At 41.9% G+C, this 23668-nt stretch overlaps 1 protein-coding gene across 1 annotated transcript in view; it reads right to left on the bottom strand.

Annotated features, from left to right (window-relative positions):
* Positions 1-23668, bottom strand: part of LOC121867086 (neuronal acetylcholine receptor subunit alpha-10-like) — a 166298-nt gene that overhangs the window by 40229 nt on the left and 102401 nt on the right. The window lies entirely within an intron of this gene.

Genomic DNA, 23668 nt, shown 5'->3' with positions numbered 1-23668 from the left:
TGCTGGTGAACTGGGGCCCGCCGTCAGTCCTCAGGCGGAGAGGGACACCAACTTCCCGGAAGTAGCGACAGAACATACGTACTGTATGAGAGGCAGTAGTGTTGCCTCCGCAGGGAACGACAACAGGCCACCCTGAGAGCCGGTCGGCGATGACGAGAAAGGACTTTCCCGCCACAACGAAGAAATCCGCAGAGACGGACTCAAAGGGCCTCGTAGGGTTGTCGTTGTTCATGAGGGGTTCCTGCTGCTGACTAGGCTGCAGCACCTGGCATGGCTCGCAGACTTGAACGGAACTAGCGATGTCGGAGTCGATGCCTGGCCAAAAAACAGCTTGTCTTGCCCGGCGCTTTGTAGCTTCCACACCCCTGTGGCTGTCGTGCAGGTGGGCTAGGGTGCGGCGGCGGAGGGCGGCAGGAACCACAACTCTTGCTCCATACAAGACGAGATCGCCATCAGCATAGAGGTCGTCCCGCATCTTCCAGTATGGGAGTAAAGAGCTGTGTAAGTCGTACCGGTTGGAGGGAAATCCCGAGGTCACGCAGTTCAGTAGACGGATGTACGAAGGGTCCGCTCTTGCCGGGGCTCGGAGTTCCTGAAGAGTCCTGTCGGCGTCCTGCGGTGGAGACTCTTCTGAGATGATGGCGTTCACGGTCACTACAGTCCTGAGGTGTGCAGTAGCATCAGCACATGCGATCTCGTCCTCTGGTGTGGGGTGGCTGACTGGGGCTCGTGACAAAGCATCAGGGATGCAGAGCAGCTTGCCAGCACGCCACACAGCTGTGAAGAGGTAGGGCGAGATCTTCTCCTTAAGGCGTTGGAGGCGGGGATTCTCGACCGCATCCAAGGAGTAGTGGTTCAGGATCGGGATGAGTGGCCGATGATCCGTCATGAGGTGAAGTGTTGTAGGCCGATCAGATACAACCTACATTTGGACATGGCCCAGACGGCGGCTAACAGCTCCAGTTCGATGGTGGCGTAGCGAGTCTCGGCGTCAGTGAGAAACCGAGAGCCACACTGAACCAGACGAAGGCGTCCATTGCCGTGGTCCTGTAGCAGAGCGTATCCAATCCCGTAGAGGCGAGAGGCATCAGTCTGGAGGACAACTGGCAGGGCCGGGTCGAAGGAAGCGAGAACAGGTGGGCTAAGGAGAGCTGTCTTGACGCGACGGAATGCCTCATCATGGTCAGCTGTCCAGGTGAATGTTCTCTTGGGGCTCATCAGGGGGCGTAGGGGCTGTGCTGCAGCGGCGATGTCGGGGGTGAACTCAGCCAACTGGTTTACCAGGCCCATGAACGAGCGGAGGTCGGTCAGGTTGGCAGGAGTTGGGAAGTCCCGGATCGCGCTGACCTTTCCAGGATCAGCCGAGATGCCCTTGCCTGAGAGGGTGTACCCACAGAAGTTCACACTAGGTGCGGCGACCACAAACTTATCCTTGTTTAGGGTGATCCCGTACTTGCGGCACCTGGTGAGCATCTGATGAATACGCTCAAGATGCGTGGAGTAATCCTCGTCATATAGGAGCACGTCGTCGATGACCTTGACACAGTTCGCCACACCCTGAAGGGCCATGCCACCACGGAGGCAGAAAGCATCGCCAGTAGCCGCGAAACCCATAGGTCCTCTGCAGTGCTGAAATCGGCCGTACGGTGTGATGAACGTCGTGAGGTGCTGATCTTCTTCCGCAAGTTCCATCTGCCAGTACCCACATAAGGCATCTGCTGTAGTAAAATACCTTGCCTTCGGGTCCACACTGCGTATAGCGGCGAAGGGTGTCGGTGAAGGGTGGGTCGGGCGGGAAACTTGGCTATTCAGCTTGGTGAGGTCGACGGTGATACGAACTCCAGTAATGTTCTTGGCGACTGCTACCATGGGGTGACACCAATCCGAGGGGTCATCACCAGCAGGCTTAATGATCCCCTGGGCTACCATAGAGTCGAGTTCCTTCTTAACTTGGCTCTGGAAAGCGAAGGGTATCTGTCGCGGTGTGTGGATGGCGAAAGGTACTGCGTCATCCTTCAGGTGTATTCTCATGGGGGAGCCAGCCATTGGCTTGAGTGGAGCCGTCTTGAGGTCCTCCTTGGAAACCAGCACGTCCTTGAATTGCAGTAGGAAGAACTCCCTGGCTGCAGAAGGTGACGTATTGGGTGGGAGGGGCAGCTCCTTGCACCTGTTGACATGTTTTATTTCCAGAATTGGCTTAGGGAAGTCTGGAGATATTATGGCCAACTCTTGACAGTGGCCATAAGACAGTAGTGGCATCTGAACACCTTTGTGGACCTGAATCCTGGCAGAACATGACTGTTTACCTAGGGTGAGGGTAGCCTGAAATGTACCCAGAGCAGGTGCCATTGTAGAACCGTCTGCGGTGAGCGTTGTAGAAGTTGACGGTGGTTGCAAGCTGCTCCTAGGGATCCCCAGAATGTCGAGGTGTCTTGTGCCGATGACTGTGACGTCCGCACCTGTGTCAGGAAGCATCTGGATACGGGAAGTAATGTCGCCGTATGACAGGTGAACACAGATGGGCTGAGGTGTCTTGCTGACAGGGGAAGAAGAGGATCCCACGCGACGACAGCGCTTGTTCTTCGCCGCCTGAGACTTGCAAGTAGTATTATTCTTCTTCTGTGACTGACAGCATTTGTCATAGTGTCCAATGCGGCTACAGGAGCGGCACTGAACGTTGTTGGCAGGGCACTTCAGTGTCCTAGCCCAATGACCGCGACGGCCACAGTTATTGCAGGTGCTGTCAGCGGCAGGGCATTCAAAACCATGCCGACGAGCACAATACTGGCAGGAATGACCTGGCGTCGAAGTCTGAAGTGATGCTGAAGATTGATGCGAAGCTGAAGTCGGATGTGAAGCTGAAGTCGGATGTGAAGCTGAAGTCGGATGTGAAGCTGAAGTCGGATGTGAAGCTGAAGTCAGATGTGAAGCTGAAGTCCGGTCACGTCCTTTCTTCTTCTTATATGCGGAGATGGCATACAGCTGGTTAGATGGAGCACGAATGGCAGAAGTCGCACTTTTGGTGGCTTCGTAAGAGCGGCAGGTGGTGACAACATCCTGCAGAGAAGAGGCAGTGTCGAGGGAGATAAGCTTCTGAATTAGCTCTTCGTCCCGCACGCCCATGAGGATAATCATCTTCAGCTGTGTTTCCTCACAAGTAGACGAGTTCCCAGGACAAACGTCAACCTCCTCAGCGATGCGTCGGAGTCGTACGTAAAAATCGGCAAATGACTCACCCTCCAGCTGCTTACAGCGGAGAAGTTCTCTCCTACGGAGAGCTTCGTTGCGGAGACCCTTGATATGCGTCTGTAAAGCATCCAAGACGTCCTTCACAGTCTTGTATGTGTCGTGGGGAATTTGCAGGGTGTGCTCCAGGATACGTTGAGTCTCTAGGGTGAGACACATCCTCATCTGGATCAGCTGTTTCTCCCTAGGCAACCTTGATGAATCGACCATCATCGAATAATCGTCCCACCTCCGACGCCATTCACGGAATACCTGGAACGAGGCATCAGCTTGGAGTGGCGGTGGACTCTGAGCGAGTGCTTTCTGTGGGGGGGGGGCAAAGAAGTTGAAGAGGACCCTGCAGGTGCACCTGTGGACGAAGAGGCAGGTGTAGTAGCTGCTTGAAGGGTAACAGGTGCCAACAACTCGATAATGGCACTGAATCTGGCATTTTCTTGTTGACGTCTGTGATCCTCTTCACGTCTTCGTTCATCGTCTTCCTGTCGCCTCCTGATGTCGTCTTGTCGTCGGTTTTCTTCCAAAAACTGAATTAAATGAAGGAAGTCGACACCTGTGGCAGATTGCGGACGTGTGTAGTGGGGGCTAAGGGTGGGTGGGGTCGCTTGATCCACTTTCCGCTCCACTTGGAGTCCACTTACTGCACCGACATACGTCTGAAGTTGGGCTTGTTAGGTATCTGAAGAAAACCCAATAAATTCCTGATCTTCCATATGGCCTGGTTTATTTCTCTCACAATTACTGTAATTAATAAGTGAGCAGAAAAGCAATTGTCTTTAAATGGAAGATATCTGCTAGCGTCTGTGAGTGAGTGTGTGTGTGTGTGCGTTCGTTCGTGCGTGTACTCGGGGCAGGCAGACGAGCGCGCTGGCGGTTACAGCAACTCCTCTCGGAACACGAACGGGGGTGGATGTCAAAACTTGAGCTCTCCCATAGGTCTTAAATAGGCTTCCCTCTTTTGTAAAAAGTGCAGGAACACGGGGAAACACTTTAAAGACACTAAAGGGCACACACAACACTGAAAAAGCACTTCACAACACTGCACTGTAAATCCAGGAATATCTTGTGAGGTACGCACCGAGAACCACTCGACAGGAGAAGTTGACAAGATGTCGGCTACGAGAGAGATTCTGTGTCCACTCCAATTCTGAATAATGTGATGTCCCAGCTAAACACTGCGCCATGTGCGAGAGACTCAGGTGATCCTTATAATCAGGGGTAAAAGAAACACACTGATGTCAAGTTCGTAAGTTCTATTTCTGGGACAAACACACAAAAGGAGTTAAGACAGGGGTAACAGCGTCCTGTCTTGGAATCTCTCCGGGTATCTCTATCTGCGCATGCGCGTACAGCGCGCATGTGCTCAAAGTCTGAACTAACACAGTGACAAAAGGGAGTATGATTATAACATATAATACAGAGGACCTGAATCAATAATGGTAAATAGTACAGTTACATATTACAACATATTCGTCTCATATATCTACAGACACCACAACTGCATCCAGCCCATACGTGCACGAACTGATCGCTATAAGAACAGCCCAGTCCCAATCATAAAAATTATCAATAACTTGTAATAAACCAGTGTATTCACTCCCAGTAAATACTACTTCTTGCACTGTCACTATTATTAAATTTGAAATTATTATAGATCGTTTATCAGTCTGAATAATGTTACGGATGTCCCAAGAAAGTTATTAGTAGGCTGAAAATATGTCACGTAGGCCTAAGCGAAAGCGATCGGACAGACAGGACGTCCCTGCACGTCCGTTCACAAAAAAGGTCACGTGGTCTAGTCACCTGTGTTGCGCTATTGCAGTATAACAAGTAAGTCTCATTCGATCTCAGACGGGTTAGATCGGGCAGTGATAAAATTAACAAGAGCTAACAGTGAGACCATTTCAGGGTTTCCGTCAGAACCCACTTGACTGCGAGAGATTGACTGCGAGAGATTGACTGCAGGAGATTGACTGCCGTTTGAGATTACCGTTGATGATTGATGATTAGCGATTGTCGCAGTTGGAACGATCAGTGGAGGCCTGTCACTGGTCAGCGGGGATATCAAGGGATCTCTTGAGTGAACAAGTGATCCCGACACCTAAAACGACACGGGACCAGCATCAGCATTGGGTGATCAGTTCTTCCCACGTGGGTGCACAGCACCATGTGTTTTTGGTCAGCTAGAAGTATTACTTACTGGCTAGGGGTCACCTGCTGGCGTTCTCTCTTCCCGCCCATGGACGCACTGAGAGTACACTGAGGCTATCTGAGTAAATTAATGGTCACACACTGAGACCAGGAGTCTAGGGGATACCTAGAGAAACATTTTATCTCCTTTATTACGGGTGTATGTTGAGTTGGGTGAAGCATGGTTCACGGACACTGGTGGACTCAGTAACTTCCCAATGATAGTGATAATATTTTTGTGTGTAGTTAATGCCATTTTTTCAGTTACTGATATTATCTTGACGTGTGTAGTTTCATATTTCTTAAATTATTTTGATAATATTGTTTTTTAATGTTTGTGTCACTTATTGAAACCAGAGTGATACTGTGATTTAGTTCCTTTAATGCATTGAATTTTTCTTTATAATTCCGATCTCAGGTATAACCATTGTTCCCCAGAGTAGTGTTTAAGTTAGGTTAAGAAGAGTGCATCTGTTGGGGTAATATAATTTTGTTGAGCGACCTGAAGGCCTATTCATTGTAGAGTTATTAACTTCATATTTTTTTAATACCATTTTCTCACTGGTTGACATTATTTTTTTGAAAGCCCTTAAGGCCTATTTCATGTGTGCAAGCAACACTTCTTAATACTTGAGTTTATTGTTGTCTAATGAGGCATTGTCTGAGTTTCTAATACTTGCAATATCATGTATAACTTTTATTCCCCAGAGTAGTGTCTTAAGTTCAGGTTCAGATGAGCGCATATGTTGGTGTACCATTATATTGTGTCTGTAGTGTTGGAGGGAATATTAGTGTCTAAATTTTACAGTGTGTCTCATTCATCCCAGTCACAGACGCTATCCTTCCACGGGTCACGGACAATTCATTTTGTTTCGTAAATTTAACTGTTCTTGTGCTGGTTCGGGATTTTTCTCAAAGGGGCGCTTCCACTGCAATTACCATCTAATAATCTTTAATAAACCCCAAGCCAAGTGAGAAATTATGATCCAGTAATTCCGACCGGTTACACACATATATATATATATATATATATATATATATATATATATATATATATATATATATATATATATATATATATATATATATATATATATATATATATATATATGCAAGTAAATCACTGTAGGTGCGCGTGATCTAGGTATATGCTGATAACCACAAGGAAAGAAGAAAACACGAAGTTCCCAAGCGCTTTCGTGTAATTCACATCTTCAGGGGTGAGTACAGACTAGAGAGAGTAATACAAATCAAGGTGTATATATACAGAGGAGGGTGAGACCAGGTCCACAATGGTCAGGTATTAGGTAATGACCCTACTAATCTTTAAATAGCACACAACGGTTGGTGGTCAGGTCAGATGGTCAAGTGACCCGGCCTTCTCACCTGATCACAAATCTTCTTAATTACAAAATTGTCCAGCTTGTACATGCCATTACTCAAATTCATGTTGAATGCTTCGGTATGTTTAATAAGACTAGATTCTATGATGTTCCTACTATCAATTGAATTACATGGTAATATTGAGGAGGCATTATCCCAGTCAATGCAATGCTTGTTATCCCTCAAATGAACAAACAGAGCATTGGATTCCTGGCCTGTCCTAACACTGTATTTGTGTTGTTTAATTCTAGTTGCAAGATCTTTACCTGTCTGGCCTAAGTAAAACATATTACATTCCTTGCAAGGAACTTTATAAATGCAACCAATTGTGTTGTTGGGGGAGTTCTTGATTAACATTTGTTTAACAGTGCATGAGTTTTTAAATGCCACATTGACGTTCCAGGTTTTTAGCTGTGCAGGAATGTGTGAGAAATTTTTGTGAAATGGTAATATTAAGATATTCTTATGGTCATGGGTGGGCTTGGGGTCAGTTCTATAAAAAGTTTTCTTAGTAATGTTTAAGCATTTGTCTATGAAAGATCTAGGGTATTTAAGGTTTGAGCCAATATTATATATATATTTGTATTCCTCATCGATGAATTCCGGACTGCAAATTCTCAAGGCACGTAAAAACATTGTTGAAAATACTGACTGTTTGACTTTATTATGGTGGGCAGAATAATAATGAATGTATGAACACACATTAGTTGGTTTTCTATAAATACTGAACTTAAAAGTGTTACCTATTCTGTGTATCAGACAGTCTAGGAATGGCAATTTACAGTCTTGCTCTAATTCCACAGTGAATTTGATCGAGGGGGCTAAGTTGTTAAGTTGTGGCAGGAAAGCTTTTAGGTCCTCATTACATGGCCAGAGACATAATACATCATCAACATATCTAAACCAGACTGCTGAGGGTGGTAAAATATTACTTAATAGTTTCTTTTCAAAGAATTCCATATATAGGTTGCTTAATACAGGTGAGAGTGGATTACCCATTGCCATACCAAATTTTTTAGCATAATATTCCCCATTGAATTCAAATTTGCAATCCTTAATACATAGTTTGATGAGTTCGATGAAGTCGTCTTTCGAGACGGGCAGTGAAATGTAATCCAGGGAATCTATGAGGAACTCTAGTAAATCATCAACTGGGACCTTTGTAAAGAGTGACGTTACATCTGCACTCTTGTTACTTACACTTCTAGATATAAAACCCAATACTCTGTTTGCCTTATTTCGAACATTAACGCACTGTTTTCTAGGCCGTAGGTCCGGGCTTACAAGTACCCCTAGGTCTCTTTCACAAGTCGACTTCTCTAGGTTGATGTTGTTAAGGCTGTATACATTATAAGTATTTGTTCTTCCAATATAAAGTACGCTGCACTTGCTGGTGTTGAATTTCATTTGCCATTTTTCAGACCACCCCTGCAGTTTATTTAGATCCTCCTGTAATGCATTTGCATCCTGCCCTGAATTAATTTGCCGCCCTATTTTGGTGTCATCCGCAAACTTGCTTATGTCACTGCTGATCCCAGTATCTAAATCATTTATGTAGATTATGAACAAGAGTGGGCCTAGTACTGACCCCTGGGGAACCCCACTGGTTACACGGCCTCACTCAGATTTAACACCATCTACGCTGACCCTCTGCGTTCTATCGGTGAGCCATGATTTTATCCAATTTAAAACTTTCCCCTCGATACCATGAGCCTTAATTTTTCTCAGAAGCCTCTGAGGCGGTACTCTGTCAAATGCTTTGCTAAAGTCTAAGTAAATAACATCGTAATTTTCGTCATTATCTACTACCTCGAAGACTTTCCTAAAAAACGTTAGCAGATTTGTTAGACAAGATTTTCCCTTTGTAAACTCATGTTGAGAGTCGTAGATTAATTTGCTTTTCTCTAGATGCGATCGGATGCTATCTGCTATAATTGATTCAAGAAATTTCCCCACTACTGACGTCAAACTGATCGGCCGGTAATTTGACGCTGATGCTCTGTCTCCCTTTTTGAATATGGGTACTACATTTGCCTGTTTCCACAACTCTGGCACAACTCCAGTGTCTAATGATTTTGTAAATAAGTTTACGAGGGGTCCGCTAATCTGTTCCCTACACTCTTTTAAGACTCGAGGAAAAATTTCATCCGGCCCTGGGGATTTTGTATTCTTTAGTTTATTTATCTTCTTAAGAACATCCTCTTTTCTGATAGTGATATTCTTTAATTTCTCTTCTTCCTTTCCCTTAAATATCAGTTCCACCTCCGGAATTTCATCGCAAATTTCTTCTGTGAAAACTGATAAAAAGTAGCTGTTCAATGCTTTGCTTATTTCTTCACTGCCATTTATCAATTCTCCCCTCCCTGACTTTAAAGGCCCAACTTTGTCCTTGACCTTTGTCCTATATACCTGGAAAAATCCCTTGGGATTCGCCTTGGATTCTCTTGCTATTTTGATTTCATAGTCTCTCTTTGCTTTCCTTACATTTTTCTTAACATTCCTAGATAGTTCATTATACCTGTTTCTGAGCTGCTCCTCCCCTCCCTTTAATTTCTTATATATTCCTTTCTTTATTCCTATGTCATGTTTAAGTTTTCTGGTCATCCACCTTGGCTCATTCTTATTTGACCTAATTTTTCTGTATGGTATATTTTGTTCTTGTGCTTTATGTAGTATACTAGTAAATATATTATAGTTATGATCAATTGTTGTGTCATCCATGACCTCACCCCTTCCTACTGGGAACTGACGTGAGTGTTCCCAGGTGACCTCACTTAGGTACCTTCTTAACCCCTGATAATCCGCCAACCGAAAGTTTGGGACTCTGACCATATTGTTATTGTTTTTCGTTTCCCAATTTAGGGTGAACCTGATTTCTCTGTGATTACTGTTACCTAGTTCTTCCCCTACTGTGATATCTCTGATAATATTTTCTTTATTTGTTAATACTAGGTCAAATATATTGTCACCTCTAGTAGGTTCTGTTATAAGTTGTTTCAAAAAATTGTCCTGTACTGCGTCTAGGAAGTCTTTAGATTCATAGTCGCCTACAATGTTGTCCCAGTCAATATTTCTGAAGTTGAAATCCCCCATAATGCATAGGTTGTTATATTTTGCTGCCCTACTCATTTCCTGCCATATGGGCTGAGCTGCTTCTCTGCCAAGACTTGGGGGCCTGTAAATCACTCCCATAATTAGTTTTTCTCTTCCTTCCGTGATTTCTACCCACACAGACTCGGTTCCTATTTCACCCTTTATTGAATTATTAGTACAACATTTTAATGTATCCTTGACGAAGAGTGCGACCCCTCCCCCCTTCCTACCTTCCCTGTCCTTGTGAAAAAGGTTGTACCCTTCTATGTGGTACTCTGATAAAAAAATTTTGCTTGCCAGATTCATCCAAGTTTCGGTGAATGCTATGACGTCTACATTCTCGGTACATACAACCGCTCTCAGCAAGTCTATTTTATTTCTAACGCTCCTACTGTTTGTATAGTATACATTTAAACCTACTCTTCCCTGGTCCTGTTTTACCCCTTGTCCTGATAAAATCACACAGGAAAAAGGGAAAGAATGAAGTACCATGGCATTGGTCTTCATTCAAGACATCTTCAGAGGCAACTGAATTACATGGACTGAGAGAGGCTTATGTACACAGGGTGACGCTGCCTGACCTAGCTCAGACGCTACCTGACCTAGCTTGGAGAAGGACATGCCCCTAAGTGCTCGTGCTAGTGACCACTAGAAATGGCCTGCGTGGATCGTTGTGTTGGGGGGAAGAGGGGCGGAGTATCAGAAAATACGACCTCCTGGCTACTCTGCTAAGTCAGCTGGAGCAATTGAGTAGAGAGATGGACGTGTTAAAGGGGGAGAACGAAGCCCTCAGGACTGAACTCCTTCTGGTAGGTGTTCTGCATAGCAGGACACCTGCGAGGGAGGAACAGGCGTGGAGAGTGGTTGCTTCCAAGGGGACTAGGGTCAGACTCAGGAAAGCTGAACAGGGTGTGGAGTGCAGTAACCCCTACCAAGTGTTGGAGGAAGCCGGCGAGGAAGAGAAGAGGCAGGACGATGCGGTGCCAGGAGAGAAAAGGGCAGTTTTCAAACCCTGCCCAGTGGTAAGGTCGTGGTAGTTGGGGACAGCCAGGTGAGGTTCTTAGATAGGACTTTTTTTGCAAGGGATAGGAAACGTAGGACTAGGGTGTGTTTTCCTGGGGCTGGGATAGGGCATGTAGCTGAGAGGATAGATAGGGTTTTGTCAGGGGAGGGTACTAATCCAGTAGTGTGTCTTAGTGTGGGAGGTAACGACATAGGAAATGTTCGGAGTGATGAACTTTTCAAGAGGTATAGGGAGGCGCTGGGGAAGGTTAGAGATAGGGGAGGGATCCCCATAGTATGTGATGTCTTGCCTAGAATAGGGGTTTGTCGTGAATGGCTGGCCAGGGCAATTGCTATAAATTGCCGACTGGAAAAACATTGTGCAAGCAATGGTTGGGCATTCATTGATAACTGGCAACCATTCTATGGCAACGACTACCTGTACAGTCGTGACGGAGTACACTTGTCTCGCGCGGGGGTAAAGACGTTGTCTGCATCCCTAGAGTGTGAAATTGTCACTCCAAAGAGGGGGTTTCGCCAGTAGAGAGAGGTCAAGGTAAGTGGGAGTCAAAAAACAAGCAGGTCCTGGGGAGTGATTTACAGGCCCCCAAGTCTTGGGAAAGAAGCAGCTCAGCCCATATGACAGAAAATGAGTAGGGCAGCAAAATACAACAACCTGTGCATTATGGCGGATTTCAACTTCAGAAATATTGACTGGGACAACATTGTAGGTGACTATGAATCTGAAGACTTCCTAGACGCAGTACATGTCAATTTTTTGAAACTAATTACAGAACCTACTAGAGGTAACAATATATTAGACCTAGTATTAACAAATAAAGAAAATATTATCAGAGATATCACAATAAGGGAAGAACTAGGAAACAGTGATCACAGAGAAATCAGGTTCACCCTTAATTGGGAAACGAAAAACAATGACAATATGGTCAGAGTCCCAAACTTTTGATTGGCGGATTATCAGGGGTTAAGAAGGTACCTAGGTGAGGTCGCCTGGGAACAGTCAGGTCATTCCGCAGTAGGAACGGGTGAGGTCTCAGGTGACACAACAATTGATCATGACTATAATATATTCACGCGTATACTACGTAAAGCACAGGAACAAAATATACCATACAGTTAAATTAGGTCAAATAAGAATGAGCCAAGGTGGATGACCAGAAAACTTAAACATGACATAGGAATAAAGAAAGGAATTATAAGAAATTCATGGGTGGGGAGGAGCAGCTCAGAAATACTTAATGAACTGTCTAGGAATGTTAAGAAGAATGTAAGGAAGGCAAAGAGGGACTACGAAATCAGGATAGCAAGAGAATCCAAGGCGAATCCCAAGGGATTTTTCCAGCTATACAGGACAATGGTCAAGGACAAAGTTGGGCCTTTAAAGTCAGGGAGGGGGGAACATAAGAATGGAAGAAATTGCAGCAGGCCTATTGGCCCATACTGGACAGTCCCATTCACACCCAGCTCCTATTGCTCATATATCCATTCAACCTAAGCTTGAAGCTATCCAGCGTATTCGAGTTAATGATGATATTTGGTAACTTGCTCCAGTCGTCCACTACTCTATTTCCAAACCAATGTTTTTACCTATTTCGAGCCTAAATCTAAATTTGTCTAATTCAAAACCATTGTTACGAGTTCGCTCCTGGTTGGAAAGTTTGAGTACCTTTGTAATGTCCCCTTTGTTTAGCCCTGACTTCCATTTATACACCTCGATCATGTCGCCCCTCACTCTACGTCTCTCGAGGGAGTGCAAATTAACCTGTCTCTGTACTCAAGGTTCCTAATGCCCGGGATTAGTCTTGTCATTCTCCTCTGAATTCTTTTCAAGGATTCTATATCCATTCTGTAATATGGTGACCAGAATTGAACTGCGTAATCTAAGTGAGGTCTCACAAGCGCAAGATATAGTTTTAAGATGACCTCGCTAGTCTTGTAACTAACACTCCTTTGTATGAACCCAAGTACTTTATTAGCTTTGTTTCGACCAAATTCACATTGTTTACTTGGCTTATGATTCCTACTTATCATTACTCCTAAATCTCTGTCGCAGTCGGATTTCTCAATAACATTGTTGTTCATCTGATATCTGGTTTCCCTGTTTACATCTCCTATACTGAGTAATTTACAGCACATTTGTTCACATTGAATTTCATCTACAATTTTTCAGATCATTCGAAAAATTTGTTTAGATCTTCCTGTAGTTTTGCGGAGACCTCGTCAGATTTAATTACACGTCCTATTTTAGTGTCATCAGCAAATTTACTTGCTGTCTATGCTGATATGTATGTCGTTTATGTAAATAATAAATAATAATGGTCCAAGTACTGAGCCTTGGGGAACTCCACTAGTGACGTTGCTCCGATGAGATTTAGTGCCGTTAATGCTCACTTGCTGTTTTCTGTCCTGTAACCACGTCCTAATCCATTTTAAAATATCAAGTTTAATACCATGAGCCTCCTCTTTTCTTATTAGTCTTTCTTGGGGGACTCTGTTGAAAGCTTTGCTAAAGTCGAGATAGACCACATCATAATTGTGCCGCTCGTCCACTGATCCGAAAACTGATGAAAAGAATGTTCATAGATTAGTTAGACATGAACGCCTGCTTGTGAAGCCATGTTGGGAATCATTGATCAACTTGTGCTTCTCCAGGTGATTTCGAATGGAGTTTGAAATGATTGCTGCCAGTAATTTGCCTACAATTTTTGTTAGACTGCTAGGACGGTAGTTACAGGATAGTGATTTATCTCCCTCCTTGAAAATCGGTATTACATTCGCTATTCTCCAGGATTCTGGTACTACACCTGCTTTTAAGGACATGTTAAACAACTTTGCTAAGGGCATTGTCACGTGCCTGAGCGCTCGGGAACTCGCATAGCGTGAGGCATATGTTCACGCCTACATTTCACACAAGCTATTAACTTGTTAATTGTACTTATTATATTATTATTGTTCTTAGTTACTTAGGCTAATTGTATATTTATGTATGTTATTAATATGCATCATTGTCTTACTCAGTTAAGTCAACTCAAGAGTAGTATTAATTAATTATATAAAATATCCAGCAAATGTCCTGGATCACGTGATATGAGACTCTCTCCTCCCCGCGTGGGCACGCTTCCCCAGTAGCGATAAACCGTGGCATAGGGTAGACGTGTCCATTTGTTCTCTAGCCTTGACCCTTGTCTAGTGCCTTGTCCAGTCTTCTGCAATGCCCTAGGGGTATCAGGTATTAGTGACAAATTTAGTTAGGCCTAGAAAGGGATCCTGGTGGTAAGGAATCTCCTGTTTGGTAGGAATAATCATTTTGTAGGGATTGTTGTATGTATATATTTTGTATGTCTGTGTAATATAGTTTATGTTAAGTAATATTAGTTTGGTCTAACTCCTTACAGTATATTTTCGCCCTTCCGGCATCACTCTTATTTTATTATACAATTACTTATTCCCTTAAATTCATATTTGCTAGTCATTACTCCTTTTAGAACATAAATTGAATTTATTAATTATCTTCCCTTTTGTGATTCACTTATTTCAACTTGTTCTTACTTATTCAAGTACATTTAGTTGAGTAGGTTTTTTGTGGGGATAATTATTGCCGTGTTCCCTATTTGTTCCTTTATTTGTTAATAACTTGGGGTAGGTTTCACTCCCCAAGTATAAAGGGTAGTGGGATCGAGACAGCATACTAAGCTCTTCTTTACTTTCCTATAATACTCTGGCAAATTTCTCAACGGGACCTGGTGACTTATTAGGCTTTAGTTTGTCTATTTGCTTACTAACATCGTTACTAGTCACTACTATCTCGCTTAATTTATTTGCTTCACTATCTCTGTATAGAGTCGGAGCTTCGGGTAACATGTTTAAATTTTCGGTGGTGAAAACTGTTGAAAAATATTTATTCAGATTATTGCTCATTTCTCTGTTGTTTTCAGTTAGCTCGCCGGTATCTGACTGTATTGGGCCAATCTTTTCTCGTGTTTTAGTTTGATACATTTCATAGAATCCCTTGGGGTTTGACTTCCCCTCCCTTGCTATCTTCAGCTCATTATTCCTCTTGGCTTTTCTTATCTCGGTCCTAACCCTACCGTCAATACCTTATAGTAATCTTGGAAGTAAACTTCACCACGATTTATTCTCCTACCTATAGCCTTCCTTTGTCCAATAATGTTCTTTAAATAATTATTTATCCATTTAGGGTCATTGTTGTTTGATCTGAGTTTTTTGTATGGTATGTTCTGCCTTTGTGCATTAAGTAACTCATTATTTAAATTGTCGTGCAACTCGGCAACCTCAGATCTCGTTATCAGGTCAATCTCAACCGTCAGGTTTAGAGGTAGGGTGAGGTCGCCCTCTGTGGATACATTGGGTGAGATCACCTCATGGGAAGTGATCGATGACAGTGAGAAAATAAACAAAGCATTTAACAGCTACTTTTTATCAGTTTTCACAGAAGAAATTCATGAGGAAATTCCAGAGGTGGACCTAATATTTAGGGGAAATGAAGAAGAGAAATTAAAGAATATCACAATGAGAAAAGAGGATGTTCTTAAAAAGATAAATAAATTAAAGAAGACAAAATCCCCAGGGCAGGATGAAATTTTACCTCGAGTTTTGAAAGAGTGTAAGGAACAGATTAGCGGACCCCTCGTAATTTTATTTACAAAATAATTAGACACGGGAATTGTGCCAGAGTTGTGGAAACAGGCAAATGTAGTACCCATATTCAAAAAGGGAGACAGAGCATCACGTCAAATTACCGGCCGATTAGTTTGACGTCAGTAGTGGGGAAATTTCTTGAATCAATTATAGCAAATAGCATCCGATCGCATTTAGAGAAAAGCAAATTAATCTACGACTCTCAACATGGGTTTACAAAGGGAAAATCTTGTCTAACAAATCTGCTGACGTTTTTTAGGAAAGTCTTCTTGGTAATAGATAATGACGAAAATTACGATGTTATTTACTTAGACTTTAGCAAAGCGTTTGACAGAGTACCGCTTCAGAGGCTTCTGAGAAAAGTTAAGGCTCATGGTATCGAGGGAAAGTTTTAAATTGGATAAAATCATGGCTCACCGATAGAAAACAGACGGTCAGCGTAGATGGTGTTAAATCTGAGTGGAGCTGTGTTACCAGTGGGGTTCCCCAGGGGTCAGTACTGGGCCCACTCTTCATCATAATCTACATAAACGATCTAGATACGGGGATCAGCAATGACATCAGCAAGTTAGCAGATGACCCCAAAATAGGGCGGCAGATTAATTCAGGGTAGGATGCAAATGCACTGCAGGAGGATCTAAATAAACTGCAGGAGTGCTCAGAAAAATGGCAAATGAAATTCATTACCAGCAAGTGCAGCATACTTAATATTGGAAGAACAAATACTGTCAATGTTTACAGCCTTAACAACATCAACTTAGAGAAGTCGACTTGTGAAAGAGACTTAGGGGTACTTGTAAGCCCGGACCTACGGCCTAGAAAACAGTGCGTTAATGTTCAAAATAAGGCAAACAGAGTATTAGGCTTTATATCTAGAAGTGTAAGTAATAAGAGTGCAGAGGTCTTACTGCAACTATATCTTGTGCTAGTCAGGCCTCACCTCGATTATGAGGTTCAGTTCTGATGCCCTTATTATAGAATGGATATCAATTCACTGGAGTCAGTGCAGCGAAGAATGGCGAAAATGATTCCGGGACTTAGAAACCTTCCATATCAAGTTAGATTAAAGAAACTAAGCTTGCATTCCCTATAAAGGCGACGAGTGTGGGGAGATATGATAGAAGTATTTAAGTGGGTGAAAGGAATCAATAAAGGAGATATAGATAAAGTTCTTATAATATCCCAGCAGGATAGGACCTGTAGCAACCTGATTTAAGTTGGATAAGTTTAGGTTTAGGAGGGAGATAGGAAGGAACTGGTTCACAAATAGGGTGGTGAACGAGTGGAACAAGCTAAGCAACTTTGCAGTAAGGCAAACGGGCCTATTGCAGACTCCTTATTTTCTCATGTGCTTATGTTCTCTCTGTCCTTGTAATTCAGTTGCCTCCGAAGATGTCTTGAATAAAGACGAAAGTTAAGGTGCTCCATTGTTTCCCCTTTTCCTGTGTGATTTTTTCAAGATTTATCTTATTCATTTTTCCATTGTGGATCTACATGAAATACACACACACACACACACACACACACATATATATATATATATATATATATATATATATATATATATATATATATATATATATATATATATATATATATATATATATATATATATACTGATAACCACAAGGAAAAGAAAAAACACATTCCTGCACAGCTAAAAACCTGGAACGTCAATGTGGCATTTAAAAACTCATGCACTGTTAAACAAATGTTAATCAAGAACTCCCCCAACAACACAATTGGTTGCATTTATAAAGTTCCTTGCAAGGAATGTAATATGTTTTACTTAGGCCAGACAGGTAAAGATCTTGTAACTAGAATTAAACAACACAAATACAGTGTTAGGACAGGCCAGGAATCCAATGCTCTGTTTGTTCATTTGAGGGATAACAAGCATTGCATTGACTGGGATAATGCCTCCTCAATATTACCATGTAAGTCAATTGACAGTAGGAACATCATAGAATCTAGTCTTATTAAACATACCGAAGCATTCAACATGAATTTGAGTAACGGCATGTACAAGCTGGACAATTTTGTAATTAAGAAGATTTGTGATCAGGTGAGAAGGCCGGGTCACTTGACCATCTGACCTGACCACCAACCGTTGTGTGCTATTTAAAGATTAGTAGGGTCATTACCTAATACCTGACCATTGTGGACCTGGTCTCACCCTCCTCTGTATATATACACCTTGATTTGTATTACTCTCTCTAGTCTGTACTCACCCCTGAAGATGTGAATTACACGAAAGCGCTTGGGAACTTCTTGTTTTCTTCTTTCCTTGTGGTTATCAGCATATACCTAGATCACGCGCACCTACAGTGATTTACTTGCATATATACTATATATATATATATATATATATATATAAATATATATATCATCTATAACATATATCTATATATATATAGTATATATATATATATATATATATATATATATATATATATATATATATATATATATATATATATATATATATATATATATATATATATATGTGTGTGTGTGTGTGTGTGTGTATTTCATGTAGATCCACAATTGAAAAATGAATAAGATAAATTTTATCAAGATATACAGAAAGCCCACACAGGTAGACAGCTTCATACACTTTTTATCGAATCACCTGGAGTCTACCAAAATGTCAGTTTTTTCTGCTATGTTCTTAAGATGTCTGCGTATTTGTGAATCTGAATTTATTGATGATGAATTGAAACACATTCGTTCCATTGCACAAAAACTTGGGTGCCCTTCTTTCTTTGTTGATCGTTGTTTTAAAAGGGCTAAAAAATCTTTTCATTCCTCTCAAACCAGGCAAATTCCTACACGTAAGAATATTTTGACTCTGCCTTATCGTAATGAATTTGTCCCATTAGTTCGGTCCCTCAAGCTACTAAAAATTAATGTTGTTTTCAAGTATGACTCAACCATTACCAATATGTTAATAAGAAATAGCCCAAGTTTGAATGTAAATGGAAGTGTTTATTGTATTCCATGTAGCAAATGTAATCGTAATTATGTAGGACAGAAAGGAAAAACACTGCAGCTCAGAATCAAACAACATAAGCACAATATCAGAACAGCATCTGAAAGCAGTGCCCTGTTCGTTCATGTTAGGAATAATAATCATTCCATTGCTTAGGAAAAAAGCTTAGAAGTATTCAAATCAGTCTTGTGTCACAGAAAGACTTATGGTTGAAGCTAGTTTGATGAGGGAATTAAATCAATAAACATTAGTGATGGTCAGTTCAAAACTGATAATATGTTACATAAATTTATTTGTCAGTGGCCCAAGGTTAAAAATGCTTTGAAAACCTTTGATCTAGATGTAGGATAGTTATTTAGTGGGTCCCATATTTTTGACCTGACCTGACTAGTCACGTCGTTCCCTTCTTTTTACCTCCTCTACGTGTGTGTTGGTGTGGGGATTAGTGGATAAGAACATAAGAACATAAGAAAATAAGGAGTCTGCAATAGGCCGGTTGGCCTGTGCATGGCAGCTCCTGTCGAGAGTTACTACCACTCTCTATCATCCATGAATCTATCTAGCCTCCTTTTGAAACTTTCCAGAGTTCCCGCACTTACTACAAAGTTGCTAAGCTTGTTCCACTCGTCCACCACCCTATTTGTGAACCAGTTTCTTCCTATCTCCCTCCTAAACCTAAACTTATCCAACTTGAATCCGTTGCTCCGAGTCCTATCCTGCTCGGATATTATAAGAACTTTATCTATATCCCCTTTATTGATTCCTTTTCACCCACTTAAATACTTCTATCATATCTCCCCGCACTCTTCGTCTTTCTAGGGAATGCAAGTTAAGTTTCTTTAACCTATCCTGATATGGAAGGTTTCTAAGTCCCGGAATCATTTTTGTCATTCTTCGCTGCACCGACTCTAGTGTATTTATATCCATTCTATAATAGGGGCACCAGAACTGAACCGCATAATCGAGGTGCGGCCTGACTAGCGCAAGATATAGTTGCAATAAGACCTCTGCACTCCTGTTTCTTACACTTCTAGATATAAAACCCAATACTCTGTTTGCCTTATTTCGAACATTAACGCACTGTTTTCTAGGCCGTAGGTCCGGGCTTACAAGTACCCTTAGGTCTCTTTCACAAGTCGACTTCTCTAGGTTGATGTTGTTAAGGCTGTATACATTATAAGTATTTGTTCTTCCAATATAAAGTACGCTGCACTTGCTGGTGTTGAATTTCATTTGCCATCTTTCAGACCACCCCTGCAGTTTATTTAGATCCTCCTGTAATGCATTTGCATCCTGCCCTGAATTTATTTGCAGCCCTATTTTGGTGTCACCCGCAAATTTGCTTATGTCACTGCTGATCCCAGTATCTAAATCGTTTATGTAGATTATGAACAAGAGTGGGCCTAGTACTGACCCCTGGGGAACCCCACTGGTTACACGGCCCCACTCAGATTTAACACCATCTACGCTGACCCTCTGCGTTCTATCGGTGAGCCATGATTTTATCCAATTTAAAACTTTCCCCTCGATACCATGAGCCTTAACTTTTTTCAGAAGCCTCTGATGCGGTACTCTGTCAAATGTTTTGCTAAAGTCTAAGTAAATAACATCGTAATTTTTGTCATTATCTACTACCTCGAAGACTTTCCTAATAAACCTTAGCAGATTTGTTAGACAAGATTGTCCCTTTGTAAACCCATGTTGAGAGTCGTAGATTAATTTGCTTTTCTCTAGATGCGATCGGATGCTATCTGCTATAATTGATTCAAGAAATTTCCCCACTACTGACGTCAAACTGATCGGCCGGTAATTTGACGCTGATGCTCTGTCCTCCTTTTTGAATATGGGTACTACATTTGCCTGTTTCCACAACTCTGGCACAACTCCAGTGTCTAATGATTTTGTAAATAAATTTACGAGGGGTCCGCTAATCTGTTCACTACACTCTTTTAAGACTCGAGGGAAAATTTCATCCGCCCCTGGGGATTTTGTATTCTTTAGTTTATTTATCTTCTTAAGAACATCCTCTTTTCTGATAGTGATATTCTTTAATTTCTCTTCTTCCTTTCCCTTAAATATCAGTTCCACCTCCGGAATTTCATCGCAAATTTCTTCTGTGAAAACTGATAAGAAGTAGCTGTTCAATGCTTTGCTTATTTCTCCACTGCCATATATCAATTCTCTCCTCCCTGACTTTAAAGGCCCAACTTTTTCCTTGACCTTTGTCCTATATACCTGGAGAAATCCCTTGGGATTTGCCTTGGATTCTCTTGCTATTTTGATTTCATAGTCTCTTTTTGCTTTCCTTACATTTTTCTTAACATTCCTAGATAGTTCATCATACCAGTTTCTGAGCTGCTCCTCCCCTCCCTTTAATTTCTTATATATTCCTTTCTTTATTCCTATGTCATGTTTAAGTTTTCTGGTCATCCACCTTGGCTCATTCTTATTTGACCTAATTTTTCTGTATGGTATATTTTGTTATTGTGCTTTATGTAGTATACTAGTGAATATATTATAGTCATGATCAATTGTTGTGTCATCTATGACCTCACCCGTTCCTACTGGGAACTGACGTGACTGTTCCCAGGTGACCTCACCTAGGTACCTTCTTAACCCCTGATAATTATCCGCCAACCGAAAGTTTGGGACTCTGACCATATTGTCATTGTTTTTCGTTTCCCAATTTAGGGTGAACCTGATTTCTCTGTGATCACTGTTACTTAGTTCTTCCCCTACTGTGATATCTCTGATAATATTTTCTTTATTTGTTAATACTAGGTCTAATATATTGTCACCTCTAGTAGGTTCTGTAATTAGTTGTTTCAAAAATTTTTCCTGTACTGCATCTAGGAAGTCTTTAGATTCATAGTCTCCTACAATGTTGTCCCAGTCATTATTTCTTAAGTTGAAATCCCCCATAATGCATAGGTTGTTATATTTTTCTGCCCTACTCATTTCCTGCCATATGGGCTGAGCTGCTTCTTTGCCAAGACTTGGGGGCCTGTAAATCACTCCCATAATTAGTTTTTCTCTTCCTTCCGTGATTTCTACCCACACAGACTCGGTTCCTATTTCACCCTTTATTGAATTATTAGTACAACATTTTAATGTATCCTTGACGAAGAGTGCGACCCCTCCCCCCTTCCTACCTTCCCTGTCCTTGTGAAAAAGGTTGTACCCTTCTATGTGGTACTCTGATAAAAAAATTTTGCTCGCCAGATTCATCCAAGTTTCGGTGATTGCTATGACGTCTACATTCTCGGTACATACAACCGCTCTCAGCAAGTCTATTTTATTTCTAACGCTCCTACTGTTTGTATAGTATACATTTAAACCTACTCTTCCCTGGTCCTGTTTTACGCCCTTGTCCTGAGCAACTAATTTTACTTCCCAGGACCTGCTTGTTTTTTGACTCCCACTTTCCCCGACCCCTCTCTACTGGCGAAACCCTCCCTTCTGAGTGACAATTTCACCCTCCAGGGATGCAGACAACGTCTTTACTCCCTCACGAGACAAGTGTACTCCGTCGCGACAGTACAGGTAGTCGTTGCCATAGAATCGTTGCCAGTTATCAATGAATGCCCAACCATTGTTTGCACAATGTTTTTCCAGTCGGCAATTTATAGCAATTGCCCTAGACAGCCATTCACGACCAACCCCTCTTCTAGGCAAGACACCATATACTATCGGGATCCCTCCCCTATCTCTAATCTTCCCCAGCGCCTCCCTATACCTGTTGATGACATCATTATGACCTGACCTCATGTTTAATAAGGTCACCCTGTATATTTAAGCCTCTCTCTGTCCATGTAATCCAGTTGCCTCTGAAGATATCTTGAATAAAGATGAAAGCTAAGGTGCTCCGTTGTTTCCCTTTTCCCGTGTGATTTTATCGAGATTTATCTTATCCACGTTTTCATTGTGGATCTACATGAAATATATATATATATATATATATATATATATATATATATATATATATATATATATATATATATATATATATATATATATATATATATATATATATATATATATATAGGGCTGCTCCTCGTGGATGAGGGTGGCCAGCACGAGGTGCACCTCTTCGTTAATTTGTTAAGCATAAGAACACAAGAAAATAGGGAGTCTGGAATAGGCCGGTTGGCCTGTGCCTGGCAGCTCCTGTCGAGAGTCACTATCACTCTCTATCATCCTTGAATCTATCTAACCTCCTTTTAAAACTTTCCAGCGTCCAAGCACTTACTACAAAGTTGCTAAGCTTGTTCCACTCGTCTACCACCCTATTTGTGAACCAGTTCCTTCCTATCTCCTTCTTAAAACTAAACTTATCCAACTTAAATCCATTGCTACGAGTCCTATCCTGCTGGGGTATTATGTGAGCTTTATCTACAGTATATCTCCTTTATTGATTCCTTCACCCACTTAAATAATTGTATCATATCTCCCCGCACTCTTCGTCTTTGTAGGGAATGCACGTTTAGTTTCTTTAATCCAACTTGATATGGAAGATTTCTAAGTCCCTGAATCATTTGTGTCATTCTTCGCTGCACCGACTCCAGTGAATTGATATCCATTCTATAATTAGGGCACCAGAATCGAGGTGCGGCCTAACTAGCGCAAGATATAGTTGCAATATGACCTCCACACTCTTATTATTTACACTTCTAGATGTAAAACCTAATACTCTGTTTGCCTTAAGGTGTTGAAGTTGTCGCCAACACATCAACCATACTCTAAGTTGACGAGATGCATGACCCAGTGTCAAAGAATAGTCCGAGAATACCGTACATCTCGTTAACTGCACTGGCTAACCATTTACCCGGAATACGATCCGAGAATCGATTAACATCCAGGTTCCCAATTACTGTTGGGTAGACAGATGCAAATCGCGTAAAGAAACCTGCTCTAGTTCCAGCTTGCACAGGAATCGAACCCGGGTCGACTAGCTTGCAAAGCTAGCATGTTGACCATTACAAAACACACACACACACATACACACACGCACACGATAATGACATCAGCAAATTAAATGATAGGGGAAATTTTACATTAACAAAATTCTTCACGACATATTAACAG

Source organism: Homarus americanus, unplaced genomic scaffold (genome assembly GCF_018991925.1).
Source record: "Homarus americanus isolate GMGI-L3 unplaced genomic scaffold, GMGI_Hamer_2.0 scaffold6317, whole genome shotgun sequence".
Lineage (NCBI taxonomy): Eukaryota > Metazoa > Arthropoda > Malacostraca > Decapoda > Nephropidae > Homarus > Homarus americanus.
The sequence above is the reverse complement of the archived record's forward strand: the minus strand, read 5'-3'. Positions and strand labels throughout refer to the sequence as shown.